Source organism: Talpa europaea (assembly GCF_964194135.1).
Source record: "Talpa europaea genome assembly, chromosome: 4".
NCBI lineage: Eukaryota > Metazoa > Chordata > Mammalia > Eulipotyphla > Talpidae > Talpa > Talpa europaea.
In genome coordinates this window covers 77,082,256-77,099,425 of record NC_140070.1, presented here as the reverse complement: position 1 = coordinate 77,099,425, position 17,170 = coordinate 77,082,256, and positions in this window count along the sequence as shown.

The following is a 17,170-nucleotide window of genomic DNA, read 5'->3' as shown; positions in this document are numbered from 1 at the left end:
AAATATACTTGGTACCCTTAATACTGGATTTCCATTATTCTAGTGATAGACTCTGTGTCAGAAGCAAATTATGGATAAGATTAAATTGTCCATTTAGTACTTTTTCACTCCTAACTTATTGTTTCCTTCAAGGGATAGTTTGTGTCTGTATCAACTATATTGGATTTGTAGGATAATAGTTTAGTTTGGGGTGTTAACTTCATTATACTTTTCTGACACTTGCTATATTTCACAGTGGGAAATACTGACAAGTTCAGTCATACATCTGTACACATTTGCTTCTTTCCTGCATGACTTTAATTTAATCAATGTTTATCTTACAATGAAGCTAGAAGAAATCTCCTGGATAACATGATTTATAAAGGAGCTAGTATATGGAGATTCTTTAAAATTCTAAAATTGGAAATACCATATGATCTAGTCATATCACTTTCAGGTATTTATTCAAAAATATGAAAACACTAATTCAAAAAGATCAGTGCACTCTTTTGTTCATGGCATCCTAATTCACAGTATATAAGACAAGGTCACAATGTAAATGGTCACCAGATAACAGGATAAAAAAGTTGTGGCAATATACTCAAAGGAATACTACTCAACTAAGACAGATGAAATCTTGCCTTTTGTGATAACATGGGTGGGATGGGGGAGGGTTGGCAGGAAGTGAGGTGATCATGAAAAGCAAAATGTCAAAACGTGAAAGACAATTTTCAAACATTTTCCCTCAACTATGGAATATAAATACAACCAAAGCAAATTAACCAAATTAACCAATCTCAACAAAAATAATTCTTAGTTTCTATTAAAAGTTGTTACATGGGCCTCCCCTGGTGGCTCAGTGGTGTAGTGCTAGACTGCGAAGCTGCTCGCAGCAGCCTCTGCAGCTCCGGTTCGATCCCCGGCCACCAGGCGAGGGTCCCACATGGCGCGCAGACCTCTCCTGCCGCCCGCTGCTCCCCTCAGCAGTGTATTTCATCAGTCTGCCTGTTCTGTTTCCTGTTCTGGCTCTGGTGAATTCTGTTACCCTCCCATGCTTCTGACTGTACCCAGTGCTTATATAAATAAAAAATCTTTAAAAAAAAAAAAAAAGTATAGCAGTTACCAAAGAGGGGGGAGAAAGAGAGGGGAAGGAAGGGGAAAGGACATCGATCTGTTTATGGGAATGGCACCAGAACTTTGGCAGTGGGTGAGGTGATACTTATGCACACATAGAGCTAAAGCTGCATCTCCAATATTTACATAGTTTTGTAATCAATAAAATGTTATTTAAAAAACAGTTGGTATAAAATAAATGTTTTTATTATAATAATTATTTTTGATATTCACATTTTACTTTTAACAAATATCCTAGCTTCATACAACAAAAATACATGACAGAATAGTAAAAGGGAAAATTGAAAGTAAGCAAATTCCTAGGATTAAGAAAAAAATGAATCTTCTTATCTTTATATAAGTTTACTATATTAAAGGTGTAATCTTTATAACTCTACTTCTAGTTGACCTTTGAAAAACTTTCAGAGCTGAGTAGTTTCATAATATAAACACATACACTTTTTTATTTTTTGACATATTAACAAAATTTTATAATTTTATACAACAAAATAAGGTTCTATATGCCTAAATAATGTAGGTGGGACAATCAATTGCATTTATTTATTCGTGAAAATATGTCTTTTGTTTAGCATGCCTCTTACCAATATAACCGTACACGGGGGACTATTCTAGTACTTCTCTCTACTCATATGTGTTTGTGTTCATTTCCCATTCAGCAAATATTGTAATAAATTAATCCACTGACTAAATTGAAAAATATAACACTAGTTTATTTTCTATCCTTTAGTGGCAGCATTTTAATCCTGTAGAAATTGTTTAATTTCCTAGATTTGCAATGCCTTCATCCTCAGGAGTTAACCTTCTGATAGCAAGTTAAGACAAAACCACTTGTATAGTAGAACTGAGAGAACTAGTATTCCCTGGCTCACAGCATGTGGGTGGCTGACAGGGTCTTGCTTTCTACTCTGAAATTTTGTTTCAAAGAAGAACAGCATTAATGCTCTTCTGGAAGAATAATTATTGCCTCTGCCAATACAAGACACAAATGTGCCAAATTTATTATTTTGAGCCTGTATTAATACCGTGGACATCTATAAGACAGCTCACCTTCCCACATCAAGGGATGCATCAGATTGCCTGGATAGATGTAATTATCCTTTTCTATTTTTTGCTCACTATCATTTAAGTCTAAGACCATCACATATCTTCCCTATCATTTTTATGTAGGAAATCCTCGGTGATAAGGTGACAGAGTTTGACAACCCTTTTACCTCCCTGGTTACTATCATTCATTCTACAGAATGCTCTGTCTTTATTGCAGAAATATATAGGTAATTGCCTCTTTCTTTTTGAAGATTAGCATGATAATTTTGCAGATTTTAGATAAAAATAAACAAATAAAACTCCTAATCTTAACTACCCACTCTCTCAATGTTACTTCAGAATTATTCCCTTTATGAGGGTAGTATTTATTTATTAAAATTTTTGATATTACTAATAGATGAAGATGAATAGATGAGATCTTCACAAAAATTTGAAGATCATACTTAAAACATTGCGGTTCTAGATAAAAATAATCAAAAATTTGGAAAGACAACCAATATGTTATTTTATTATTCTATTTTAATGTTTATTTATGTGTTAATAAAGCATGTATTTTCCAAAATATTATTACCATCTCTTATTGATAAGCCTCTAGTCATACGGATTTAAAATGTATTTACTCCAAATACAACATCAGGAAGTGCCCTCCTTACTCGCCATTTTAGACCAGGTATCTTTGCATCCAGAATCCACCTAGACTGTGTGGAATTGGGAAAGGGCTGCCCCACAGCCAGAGGTGAGCTAAAAGCCCCCTCCAGCCAAGACCCATCTAGCTGCCAGTCAGAGCCTGGGAGGGATACAGCGATTTGGAGCCCAGTGGGCGATCCAGCCATGGCCAGGGCAGTCTGTGGGACCACAAGACCACCTCTGGACACCAATTTCCTAAATGTATGGGATGCAGCAAAGCAGTGATAAGAGGAAAATATATTGCAATACGGGCTCACATCAACAAACAAGAAAGAACTAAAAGAAACAACCTAATCTCACATCTCAAAGAACTAGAAAAAGAACAAAAAAAAAAAAAACAAAAAAACCTAAAACCAGTAGAAGAAAGGAAATAATAAAAATCAAAACAGAAATAAAGAAATTGAAACTAAAAAAAAAAAAATCCAAAAAGATCAATGAAACCAAAAGTTGGTTCTTAAAAAAAAAAATAAAATAAAATAGACAACCCCCTAGCCATGCTCCCAAAGGAAAAATGGGAGAAAGCACAAATAAATAGGATCACAAATGAAAAAGGAGAAATCACAACAGACACAGCAGAAATCAAAAGAATAATCAGTAACTATTATGAACAGTTATATGGAAACAAGTTTAACAATCTAGAGGAGACAGACAAATTCCTACAACTCTACAATCACCCAAAGCTAGATAAATAAGAAATAGAAGACCTAAACAGACCAATTATAAGCAGTGAATTGAAATGGTAATTAAACCCCTCCCCAAAAACAAAAGCCTAGGACCATATGGATTTACAAATGAATTCTACCAAACATTCAGAAATGAATTAGTGCCTATCTTTCATAAACTCTTTCAAAATATTGAGAAGGAAGGGATAATACCAAACACATTCTATGAAGCCAACATTACACTAATACCAAAACTGAACAAGGACATTAAAAAAAAAAAGAAAACTACAGGCTAATCCTCTAATGAACACTGATGCAAAAATCCTCAATAAAATCGTAGCTATCAGAATCCAACAATGTGTCCAGAAGATAAATCACCACAACAAAGTAGGATTTATTCCAGGGACACAAGGATGGTTCAACATCTAAAAATCAATCAATGTAATCCAATATATCAACAAAAAGAAATATGAAAAACATATGATAATATCAATAGATGCAGAGAAGGCTTTTGATAAAGTACAACACCCAAGTATGATAAAGCCCTTGAAATTCTCGGGATGCAAGGAACATACCTCAACATCATAAAGACTATATATGAGAAGCCCATAGTCAATATATCATTTTCAATGGGGAAAAGTTGAAAGCATTCCCATTAAGATCTGGAACAAGACAAGGATGTCCACTCTCACCACTGCTTTTCAATATAATACTGGAAGTCCTAACCAGAACAATAAGACAAGAAAAAGACACACAAGGAATCCAAGTAGGGAACAAAGAAGTCAAACTATCACTATTCACAGGTGTATGATAATATACATAGAGAATCCCAAAAACTCCACAGAAAAACTAATTAAACTAATTAATAAGTTTAGTAAAGAGCAGAATACAAAATCAACACACAAAAATCAGTAGCCTTTCTATATACAACAAATCTGAAGAAGAAATAAAATCAAGAAAACCATCCCTTTTATTATTGAAATAAAAAAAAATCAAATACTTGGGAATAAAACTAATAAAAGAGGTAAAAGACCTATACAAAGAAAACTATACAACACTGTTAACAGAAATAGAAGAAGACACAAAGAAATGTAAAGACATCCCCTGCTCATGGATTGGAAGAATTAACATTATAAAAATGGTCATCCTACCAAAAGTAATTTACAGATTCAATGCTATTCCAATAAAAATTTCAGTGACATTCTTCAAAGAAATAGAACAAATATTGATGAAATTCATATGGAGCCACCAAAAACTCTGAATAGCCAAAGCTTTCCTGAAAAGAAAAAAAGAGAAGGGAATGGAGGCATCACACTCCCAGATTTCAAACTATACTACAAGCCATGCTTTCAACTTTTCCCCATTGAGAATGATATTGAATATGGGCTTTTCATATATGGCCTTTATGATGTTGAGGTATGTTATAATAAAAACTTCATGGTATTGGAATAAGAACAACACAAGGACCACTGGAACCAAATAGAAAATCCAGAAATAAACCCACAGATTTACAGTCAACTAATCTTTGACAAAGGAGCAAAGAATATGCAACGGAGCAAAGAAACTCTCTTCAATAAATGGTGCTGGGAAAACTAGGTTGCTACATGCAGAAGAATGAAGCTTGACTACTGCCTCACACCATGCACAAAAACCAACTCAAATGGATTAAAGAACTAGACATAAGGCTTGAAACCATAAAATATATAGAAGGAAATGTAGGCGAAACACTACATGACATACACCTCAGCAACATCTTTAAAGATTCATCACCCAAAGTAGTGATAGCAAAGGCAAAGATAACTAGCTGGGACTACATCAAATTAAAGAGATTCAGTATTGCAAAAGAGACAGTAACCAAAACAAACAGACACCCCACCAACTGGTAGAAAAATTTTGCACACAACACTAATGATAAAGGATTGATCACAAAAATCTACAAAGCTAATGAGACTCAACAAAAACAGTAAATAATCCAGTCAAAAAATGGGCAGAATAGCTAAAACGGAACTTCTCCAAAGAAGAAATGCAAATGGCCAACAGCTATATGAAAAAATGTTTAGCATCACTTGTAATCAGGTAAATGCAAATCAAAACTAAAATGAGATACCATCTTACACCAGTGAGAATAGTACATATTAAAAAAAAGGAGCAACAACTAAATGTTGGTGAGAAAAAGGAATTCTCCTGCACTGTTGGTGGGAGTGCAAAATGGTCCAACCACTATGGAAAGCTGTGTGGAGAGTCCTCAACCTATTAAAGATAGAGCTTCCATATGATCCAGCAATTCCACTCCTAGGTATTTACCCAGAGGACACAGAATCATTAATTCAAAAGGGCACATCTGCACCCCTATGTATATAGCAGTACTATTTAAATAGCTAAGCTATGGAAACAACCCAAATGCCCCAAAATAGAAGATTGGATCAAGAATATGTTGTACTCAATAGATATTGCCCAGCAATCAAAAAAGATAAACATATGCAATTTGCAGCAACATGGATGGAGGTGGAAGGGATCAAGCTCAGTGAAATAAGCCAGAAAGAAAAAGAAAAACACCGGATGGTCTTACTCATAGCAGGAATTTAGAAAACCTAAATAAGAGACCAGGAAAAAGACTAAATATAATAAAGAAAAAATAAAAATCAATAAGCAACTATGGCCAGAAACACACTATGGCAGGGGGCAGGGAGGAACAGAGGTGGGATTATGGTCAAGATAAGGGGGGTTGGAATTGTATGGGGAATATAGCCAAGATTAAAATACATACATTGTGCAAAAATTAAAATGATATAAAAATACATAAAATTAAAAAAAATAAATATAACATCATTTCAAATATATCTACCGGCCTCCCTGGTGGTGCAAGGGGTTAAGACACAACCAATGAAGCTGTCCACAGCCTCTGCAGCATGAGTTTGATTCCCAGGCAGCCAGGGAGTGGCCCACATGGTATAGCAGACCTCTCCTGCCTCGCCCACTGCTCCACTAGCAGTGTACTTCAGTGGATCTGCCTTCTGTTCCCCACTCTGTCTCTGGTGACTCCTCTCACCCCCTACACCTCTGGCCTGCGCCCCAGCTCTTATATGCATAAATAAATAAATATTTAAAAAAACACAAATATATCTATAAATATATTATCTACAATTTAGGATATCTGTGTCTCTATAATTAGTTCTTTATTTCATGTCACATTGTATTTCTGTTCATGTAACAATCATGGAATTTATGTTAGAACACAGAATCTCAGATTCAGTTGCTTTTGAAACTCAGTAATATATTTATTCTTTGTGATTGAAGTAATTGGACCAACTATTATTTTGCCTGAATTAACTGGTGATTTAGAATAATTGAATGTTAAGATGATCAAATCAATTGTGTAAAAACTAAATCCTACTGTTAATATAACTTTTAGATAAATTGAGAAAAAAATCTCACTTACCAAGAGAAACTGAATTCATAAGTATTATTTGGGGGATTAGGACTCAGAAAGTTTTTTCCATGTTGACAAAGAAAGAAAACATCTTTGTTATAAATATGACTTAAAAATGCTTTGCTATTTGTGGTTTCTATTACATGTTTTAAATTCTTTTCAATTCCATGATAGGAACACTATAAAATTTCAATAAGCACTTATTACAGTTCTCATTCAGCTGATGTCCTCTTTAAGAATTGCCCATCACTAATAAAACTGATTTGAGTATCCTTATTTATATAATAAATACAACCCACTTATCTTTTCTTATCCTTCACCCAATAGCCCAGCTACACCTGGCAGGGTTTAAGTTGAAGTCAAGATAGACTGCTCAATTATCTCTCTAAGTAAGACAATTAGAATCATATTACTCAATGCTAATTCCCATAAGTGAGAGAACAGAAGATAAGTAATAACTTTGGATATAGTGCCATTGAAAAAAAATTAAGTAAAAGTGAAGTGTAAGCTATCGTTATGAAACTACACAGAATAAAGGAAAAACAAATCATATATCCAAACTTGTTGATTACTAATTCTTGGATGTATTTCCTTCAAAAAATCTGTTCCCATTTTATGGTTAGTTTGTTGATTTTACCAGCTATTCAAATTTATTTTTAACAATGACATAGATCATAATTTTGACTATTCATAATGTATTTGATGACTTCCCTCTTAAATTTCTATGTCTGTTGAGTAAATTTAAGAGAGAAGTCATCTTAATGTCATCTTCTTCCACATGCCCCACCCTTTTCTCTGATGGTGATATAACTTCAAGGGATCAAGGTTTACTGATGTATTTTGATAATGAAAAGGGAAAGTGCAATCCATAGTCATTCCAATTCTCCAAAGCGTCCACTTGCAAGATTTTCATATAATCTACATATCTCTGTATTATTTCTAATTCTATAATATCTTCCAAAAGATATACAACCGTTATAAATACATCTAAATTCATGGAATATACAACATTAAGAGTGAACTATGTAAACTATGGGCTCTGTGTGATAATGATGTGTTAATGTAGGTTCAACAACTGTAGCCCATATATCAATCTGGTGGGGAATTTTGATACTGGAAGAGGGTATGCCTGTGTGGAGATAATCTCTGCATTCACTTTTTCTCTGAAGCTAAAACGGCTTTACAACAAAGCCTATTAAAATTATCTTTTTATTATTTTTACAAAGTTTAATATAGTTATTGCAAAGCACAGGGTATATATTGTAACACTTCATTTGCTGGAAGGCTAGAGTCACAGATAAACTGATGGATAAATTAAGATATAAAAAGAGTTCAGAAAAATGCCAGCAAGAAGTTTAAGAAAGAAACAATAATTTTAGTGATAAGGTAATAAAGAATAAGTATTTTGTCCGGAAAAATGAAATGGACAACTACAATTTTTAAAAATGTGAATAAGAAGAAGATGACTCAATAGAACTTCTTTACTGGTAAAGGTGATTAAATCTGTTTTCAAAAGTCAGACATTACATGATGTTAATCTCTATCCACGTATTCCTCTTACAGCAGTTGACATCACTACATATAATTCCAAGGTTGCAAAGTTCAGAGATTTTTATTTCATTTTTCACACAAATGTAGTAGAGCATTCTGAAAATACACATAAAAACACACAAAGACTGAATGGACAGAGTATAATAAGTATTCTTTATAATTTTTAAATCATAATTTCATTTCAAATTAATTATCTGCACTAAAGTTCTCCCAGGCCTCTTCCATTTTTAATATTTCAATATAGAATGATAATAATGGGCAAACAGCAAATAATTGTAAAGTAGATATAAATTTTATTTCCTTGAATTTTAATTTTCTTAAATGTTTTGATTTTTTAATGCACTCAGTATTACATAATTAAGTACTATTCAGTGGATAGAGAATATTTGAGAATGATCATGGAGACAACACTAGAAGAAATAACACTGCTTGTGTAGAAAAGACAGAGAACTGAGTGTTGCATTATTGTTCCCTTTTTACATTCATTAATAATTCTAACAGGTCACTTGTTACAAAAAGAACAAATAAACCATCGCTTCTGTTCATAAAATACCATTTAGAAAGCCCCTTTCATGCCATAACACATTACAAAACCAATACACACACACACACACACACACACACACACTGGCAAGAATGTCAACACCACTGCACATTTAAAGAGAAGCAGATGAGCATATTGTGAACCCATGGTTAGGTGTCTGGGGGCCATTACCATTAAAGCAGCTGTCAGACTGGTACAAACAGCAAGCACAAAAAGCTGCAAATCCTGCAGATATTAGATGAATCAACTAGTACTGAGTTCTAGACTTTTTACAAAAATGTCTTTATTTTCCAGACTTGGACACATGTTTCATGAACTGGTGAATGACTGAATAGGAAATATTCTATCTGCATCATCTAATAGAAAACTATAGACTTCAGGGTATTTTATGATTTCCAAACACAAAACAATTTTTTTTTTAATTTGAAGTGGATGCTTTCTAAAATTCTATACTCAAAAGGATGGACCACTAAGTTTCCAACACTGACTACTCAATTGCCCCTTACTGTTCTTCAGTAGAAACCAAGTTGAAGCATTTGCAATTTAATAGAAAATAGTCAATGGTCTCCTAGTTTGACACCATCCATTGAATTCAGGATGCTATATCTAATTTAACAATCTAACTCCTGAGTATTTTACTCAATTTTCAACTCTTCTTTTTTTCAGTAATCACATCTCCTTAGAAAATGTAGAGTACCCCATTTTTCACAAACACTTTTTAAATAGTGTAATTATTTTTCAGGCTTAACTGTTTTCAGGCAAGTTAAATTTATCTTTCTTCTCTCAGGTTACACAACTCATGAAGGTAGTTGTTTAAGAATCTTCTCCCATTTTCTATCACTCAAGTCATTGTCTTTCCCCATCAGTAGTAATGTTACCCTATACTTGGCCTTAAAATATATTCGTTTATAAATTAAATCTGCCAAACTTTTATCTCCTAAATAATTTGGACAGATTTAATTTCTGCTTGCCATCTCCAGTCTTTCATCTGCATTTTGCAACAATGAAACACAGTTTGTAAAATATGGAGTACAATAAAATGAGCCACTACACCCTACAATGCAGGATAATACACATCTGCATTCAATGATTTACACAGAAATTTAGTAAATGAAAAAAATTGTATATTAAAACACATAAAATGTTGTGATTTGAGAAGGAATCAGAGGTGGTTTTATAAGTGGTTCTGATATTTATGCACTGCAATTAAAGAAGAAAATGAGGGGCCTCTCTGGTGGCGCAAGGGGTTACGCACCACACTGTGAAGCGGTCCGCAGCCTCTGCAGTAGGAGTTCGATCCCCAGCTGGTCGGGGAATGGACCACCTGGTGCAGCAGACCTCTCCTGGCACTGCTCCCCTCAGCAGTGTGCTTCGGTCAATCTGCCTGTTTTTTTCCCCACGCTAATCTCTGGTGAATCCACTCACCCCCATATCTCTGGCCTGTACCCTGGCTCTTATATGCATAAATAAATAAAATCTTAAAAAAATAATAAAAATAAAGAAGAAAATGTTCTCCTTTGATCTCTCTCTTAACGTATTAACATAATATTTACAGTCTGAACTGACAGTTCCTTCTGCATTATTCCTTTCTCTGTATTCTAATACCCTTTGAATTTTTTTTTATGCTTCAATCATCAACTTCTTTTAATGTTTTTAGATTAGTGGTATGAATTATGTAGAAACTTAAGAGAATTACAAACATTTAAGAGATTCTCTTGCATTAAAAAGTCAGGACTGACCCATAAGCATCAAAAAAAAAAATACTCTTTTGTAAAGGTTCAGCTAGATAAACAGAAGTTCAATAAATAGTATAAAGATAATAAATATAAAATATAGATAATGAATATAAATGAAATTGCCAAGGAATCAACTCTTATATGGAAATTTTTTACATTATTTGTTTTTTTCATTGCTTTAATGCTTAAATTTTTTTGTAATGCCTTGTTACTTATGCTTTCCATAGTTAATAAAATGAAACAACATATTTAAGTCCGCTAACCATATAAAGAAATCAGTAACAAGTTTGTAAGACCATAATCACTATCAAATAAAATGAAAGTTAGCATGCTCACTACATGATATTTTGGTAACTCTTCTCCATATTTATTAAAAGTAGAGACTGTTCTATTACATCCTAAATTCTGCATTTTCGCTATTATAAAAAATAATATTATGTTTATTCAAAAATTAGGTAGCCAGATTTCTATTTTCTATTACATAGTATGCAAAAAAAAAAAAACCTACTAATAGGAGATATGCTATCACTGTAGGCTATCATTTTATATATTTTTTTCTTCCAACATTATAACAAAATTAATTTTGTTCACCTCACTGACAGTAGTTATATCTATATAAATAGAATATCTACTTTAAATGATTTTTGCAAGTGGTAAAACATTAAATTGGCATCTTCTTATAAAAGGATAAATTATAGTGCTTAGAATTGATTTGGTCGTCTTAGACTACCCACTGGGCTACCTATGTATGAGCTAATAAATGATACAGCTCTTTTTCAAGTTGGTTCAAACTACTGCTGTGACTTCCAAAATGTGATATATCAATTTAAAGGTAATATGATAATCTTATTTTATTATAAATTAAAAGCATTTATATAGAATACCATTCTGTCCCTCTGCAAAGGTTATTTGTTACATTTTTACTATTATTGGAAATCAATTGTTGTACTCTTTCACATTTATTTTCATCCTACTGAGCTACCTGTTTGAACAATAATGCTTTCTTGAATCTCATTATTTGATGATGTGATTGTGATATTGGATTTCACTGAGATAATCAACATAAACATGACTGGAATTTATGCATACTCTATGATCCTGCTGCTTTTAAAATGTCATAAAAAATAAAAATTTTCTTTACAATATGATGTTTCATTTAAAAACAAACCATTATAAAGCATTTTTGAAACTTTCCTTAATGAATTTAAGAACACATTTTCTCCTTCCTCAGAATCAGGAGCTGTTATAAGCACTCTAGATATGTAAGATTATATAGATGCATTACACTATACATTACAAATGATTAAATCCATGCATTAAAAATCATAAAGTTAGATAAAGTTAACTAGATTTGCCATTTTGCTTTGCTCAAGTGGCAAACTGAAAGTTTATACAGTTAGAGATGCATTTTCTGTTTTCCTTATTTCACCATTTCTTATAGAACCGTACAAAGAAGTATAGATTATAAAGAACCTGGGTTTCTGTGCATTAAATTTCACTTTTTTTCTTTCATTAACTTCAGTTACATTCCATTGTGATTTCCCCTCTATATTAGTAAGAGAACCAAGTGAACAATTTAAGTATTCACATATTTCTAAATGTTTTATCTAGATATCCTTAGACATTTTAATATGAAACCTCTTGCTCACTCCCCACCCCCAATAAATATGGTGTCGCATGCTTCAGGTGATAGTCTACATCCACTTTCATGCCACAAATTTTTCCTACAAGAGTACAATCCAAATTTAAAGGAAAAACCAGAGGAAGCTTTCCTCCACTGGGTTTTCAGAGTTCTTTCCCTGGCTGAGAGAGGAGAAGGAGAAGGGAGATGGAGCGGTGAGCACAGTGTGGAACTGATATCAGAAAGTCAGAACTGTACAACATCTAGTTATAAATGTCCACTAGAAAGACATGTAAATGTTTTATAATATTTATGACAGAAATAATAGGCCATATTGTATTACTATATAGTAATGGATAGGATTAGGTGGCAAGCGGTTCGTCAAAATGACAAATGAACTCAGTTTACTGAGTTCTAATAACCCCAAGTCTGCAGGACATCTTCCTACTGTTCTGCCCTGACGCCGTCTAGCTATATCCTGGTGTCAACCTAGTTTTGAAACAGCTGTCGCTCCACAAGAAATGCAATCACCTCAAGAATTTTGTGGGAACACTGAAGATTTCAGAAACAGTGAGGGAGAATCCCTGGTGAAGCAATCAGCATTCTGTCATCTGGCTCTCTAACCAAAACTTTGTCTTTTTAAACTCTTACTTGCCCCATGTCCCAGATCCTAATTCTTCTTATTTTATTAAACAGAGTTCATTCTATCTGCTTGTGATCCTGGCAGTCAGCCATAACCTGAGTTCTGTATTTCAATCTCTAGGCCAAAAAAGGTTATTAAGCCTTCATCTCAACATTGGCAGGTAGTTCCCTAAAGAAATGATCAGGGAAGCCTGTCTGGGAAAATATTTAACTCTTGATATAACTAAATATTAGATTCAAAATGAGTTTAGAATCTGGATCTCTTATCCAAATTTCCCTGTCACCACATTTGTGATATTGCAATTTATAATAAGAAATATATATATTTGGATATCATTCATGTTTCTGGCACCCAGATCCTAAAGCCTTTCAAATTTCCTAAGTGATGATAATGATAAATGTGCCTATCTCTTGTTATATTAATAAGGTGACTTGGGAAACCTCTATGTTAGCTGAATACCAGGAGAATCAACTTTGTGATTAGAGGGTTGGAACTTTCTGCTTTACCCCCACATACCCCATGAAGGTAAGAGGGACTGCAGATTGAATTCAATCAGGAAAGACAAAAGCATGTCTTTGTAATGAAGCTTCCATAAAAACCTAAAATTATGGGGTTCAGGGAGCTTCTGAGTAAGTGCACAAATGGTGATTTGGCTGCTATAAACATAGGGGTGCAGGTGCTCTTTGAAATTGATGTTTCTGTGTCCTTAGGGTAAATACCTAGGAGTGGAATTGCTGGATCATATGGAAGCTCTATGGTCAAGAAATCTCCACACAAGAAATCTCCACACAGCTTTCCATAGTGGTTGGACCAGTTTGCACTCCCACCAACAGTGCAGGAAAGTTCCTTTTTCTCCACAAACTCACCGACATTTGTTGTTGCTAGATTTTTTAATATGTGCCATTCTCACTGGTGTGAGATGGTACCTCATTGTAGTTTTGATTTGCATTTCCCTGATTACAAGTGATGTTGAACATTTTTTCAATATGCCTGTTGGCCATTAGCATTTCCTCTTCAGAGAAGTTTCTATTTAGCTCTTCTGCCCATTTTTTGACAGGGTTATTTTCTTTGTTTTTGTTGAGTCTCATAAGCTCTTTGTAGATTTTTTTGTGATCAGTCCTTTATCATTAGTGTTGTGTGCAAAAATGTTCTCCCAGTCGGTTGGGTTTCTCTTTGTTTGTTTTTTTTTTTTTTATTGTCTCTTTTGCTGCGCAGAAGCTCTTTAATTTGACGTAGTCCCAGCTGTTTATCTTTGCCTTCACTATCACTGCTTTGGGTGATGTGTCTGTAAAGATGTCTTTGAGGTGCATATCATGTAGTGTTTTGCCTGTATTTCCTTCAATATATTTTATGGTTTCAGGTTTTATGTATAGTTCTTTAATCCATTTTGAGTTGGTTTTTGTGCATGGTGTTAGGGAGTAGTCAAGCTTCATTCTTTTGCATGCAGCAACCAGTTTTCCCAGCACCATTGATTGAACACTTTCTTTGCTCCAATGCATATTCTTTGCTCCTTTGTCAAAGATTAGTTGGCCATAAATCTGTGGGTTTATTTCTGGATTTTCTATTCGATTCCATTGGTCTGCACACACAGAAATCTTAAGGACCCTCATGAAATGGAAGCCAGAGTATGCCCGTGTTGTGTACGTGTTCCTGGTGTCCCATATCACCCGGAGCAAAACAAAATGTTATTTTTTTCTTTTTTTTTCTGTCCTCATTTTCTATTCACTCTTGCTCATGCAGTGAATGAAGCTTCCTTTTGGCCATTTATCAGCCTTCTTCTACTTCAGAACTTTTGGATTTGTTGTTCCATTATCTAGAATGTTTTTTTTTTTCTTCAAAATATCTGAATATGTTTCGTACCTCAGCTCTTGTGTCAATTTAACAGTAAAAACCAAAAAAGGAAAGTGGTAAGCAGTTTCCCACTCCCCACTAGCACACACACTCACAAGCATACACACACATGCACACTTCAATCTCCCTTAATCTACCTTATTTTTCTCCATAACACTTATCATAATGTCACTGTTTTTATTAGTAGTTACTCTTAGGTCTTTAAGGAACAGAGCCTGGGGTAGGGATTCTTGAAAAGGAGATTAACTGAGAAAACTCTCAGGAGATGGAGCAGGGAAATTATGATAAAGCAGAAAGAAAACAGCTAAATAATGTGTCTGCTAGAGAACAGCTGAAGTTTGATCCCACAGGGAGCTCTTGACCATAAATTACACCACCAATCCCTATTTTATATCTCCATGACAGTGAGACATGGATGGAGGGAAGATAGAGAACACAAAGTGAATGTTCCCTGGCAAGGAAATCCACACTTATTTGAAAAATATATTCTTTAGAAGAAAATGTCTGTTAATTGTTAGCAGCCAACATTTATAACTGCCAATGGATATATGTACATTTGGGTAAGGGGGAGTCAACTGCAATTTTAATTGGAAGACAAAAATACAACTTGGGATGGACTTAAGGCAAATTGTGCTATGAACAGATTTTCTTCGAAGGTATAAACAAAGTTCAAAAAGGAAGTAACAATAACTGAAAGTGTTTCTGGCACAGGACCAGTAGTGTGCAAGGACCTGGATAATATACCTGAATCACAATTATTCACAACAGTTCAACTTTTAATTACATATTGTTGACAATCCATAGTCCTCAGAGTTGTATCTTCACATTTCAACAACATGCTGAGAGTTCCTAAAGAAAATGCTTTTTAAAAAGCAAAATATAATCCATATGTTTGACCATCTAAATGTAGATGTGCAGAAAGGTTTTAAATACATCCAGAGTAAGCCACATGCAAATTGCTACCTTACCAATATTCTAAAATAAGTTCTCAGGACAAGGACTATAAGACGACAAAGAAACATTATCAACAACTTCCAATATTTTATACTTTTAGAAACTAAAGATACTAGCTGCAGAGTTTATATAGAATATAGAGATAAAACAAAGGAAAAGACAAAATTAAATCAAAACAAACCATAGAATCTGAATTTAGAATTGAGGTTACCAGAGAAGGAGAGTGGGTGTATGGAGCTACAAATGTGGAGGGTTATGCTTGCTTTGACGATGAGTGTGGTGTGGTGACACACATCGGAAGAGGTGAGAACCTGTACCTTTGAATCATATACAGTATTGTAAACCAACATCACCTCAAAAAATTATTTAAAAAAATTCACCAGGCACTCCATTTATGTTGCAGTAATGATCACTCCTGCTCTCTCTATTTTCTTTCTATGTGTAATTGAACTCTAATTTTAGATTGGTGATCACACTCAATTTTGAAGCCTCCCAAGAATCCCTGAAACTTATAGTGCTTGCTATGGGATGGTGATTGATTTCTTTCCATTTGTTTATCTCAAATTTCAAGGAGATTAGCAGATGGAATGTCAGATTCAAATGAAGCTTCATTACTTCAAAGTGAAGGAAGAGCAATTAGATTGTTGTCTAAGTAGATTAGGACTCTGAACCCATGCTCCAAATACTTACCAATAGGACACACAACTATAGATTTCTAGGCAACTGAAACAGCAGCCAAATCATTCTTAATCATTGATAAAATTTTTTATCCTTGAATTTTACTTTCTATTGAATCCAACTGCCAATAATAATAGCTTTATTTTTTTTTTACTTATTGCCCAAATATATGCTAAATCAAATAGATTTTGGTCCTCTACATTAAAATATGATAAATTGAGACATATTTAATGATCAAAGTGTCAACAAACACAATGTAAATCATAAAGCATCTGATGCAGCAAGTAAATAATAGGAATAGTCCCTGGGTTATTGAGAAATCAGGATTTTTTTTTTTTTTTTTTCCTGTGGGACCCTTGCGGGCAGCCAGGGAATGAACCGGCGTTGAGGCTGTGGGCAGCCTTGCAGCCCAGCGCTCAACCACTGCGCCACCAGGGGAGGCCCAGGACCTTTTTTTAAAAAGGTACATTCCAAATAATTAAGAAACACTAAGATTTAGTTCTTCATGGACATCATCCTGACTCAAGCTTAGCCCTTTGGTCATACGGAAGTAAATATAGTGAAAGGTTTTTATTAGTCAAACATAACATCATTTGCACTCCTGCATATTTTAAAATAGGATAGTTTGGGATGAAAGGAGAAAAATCCAAGTATGA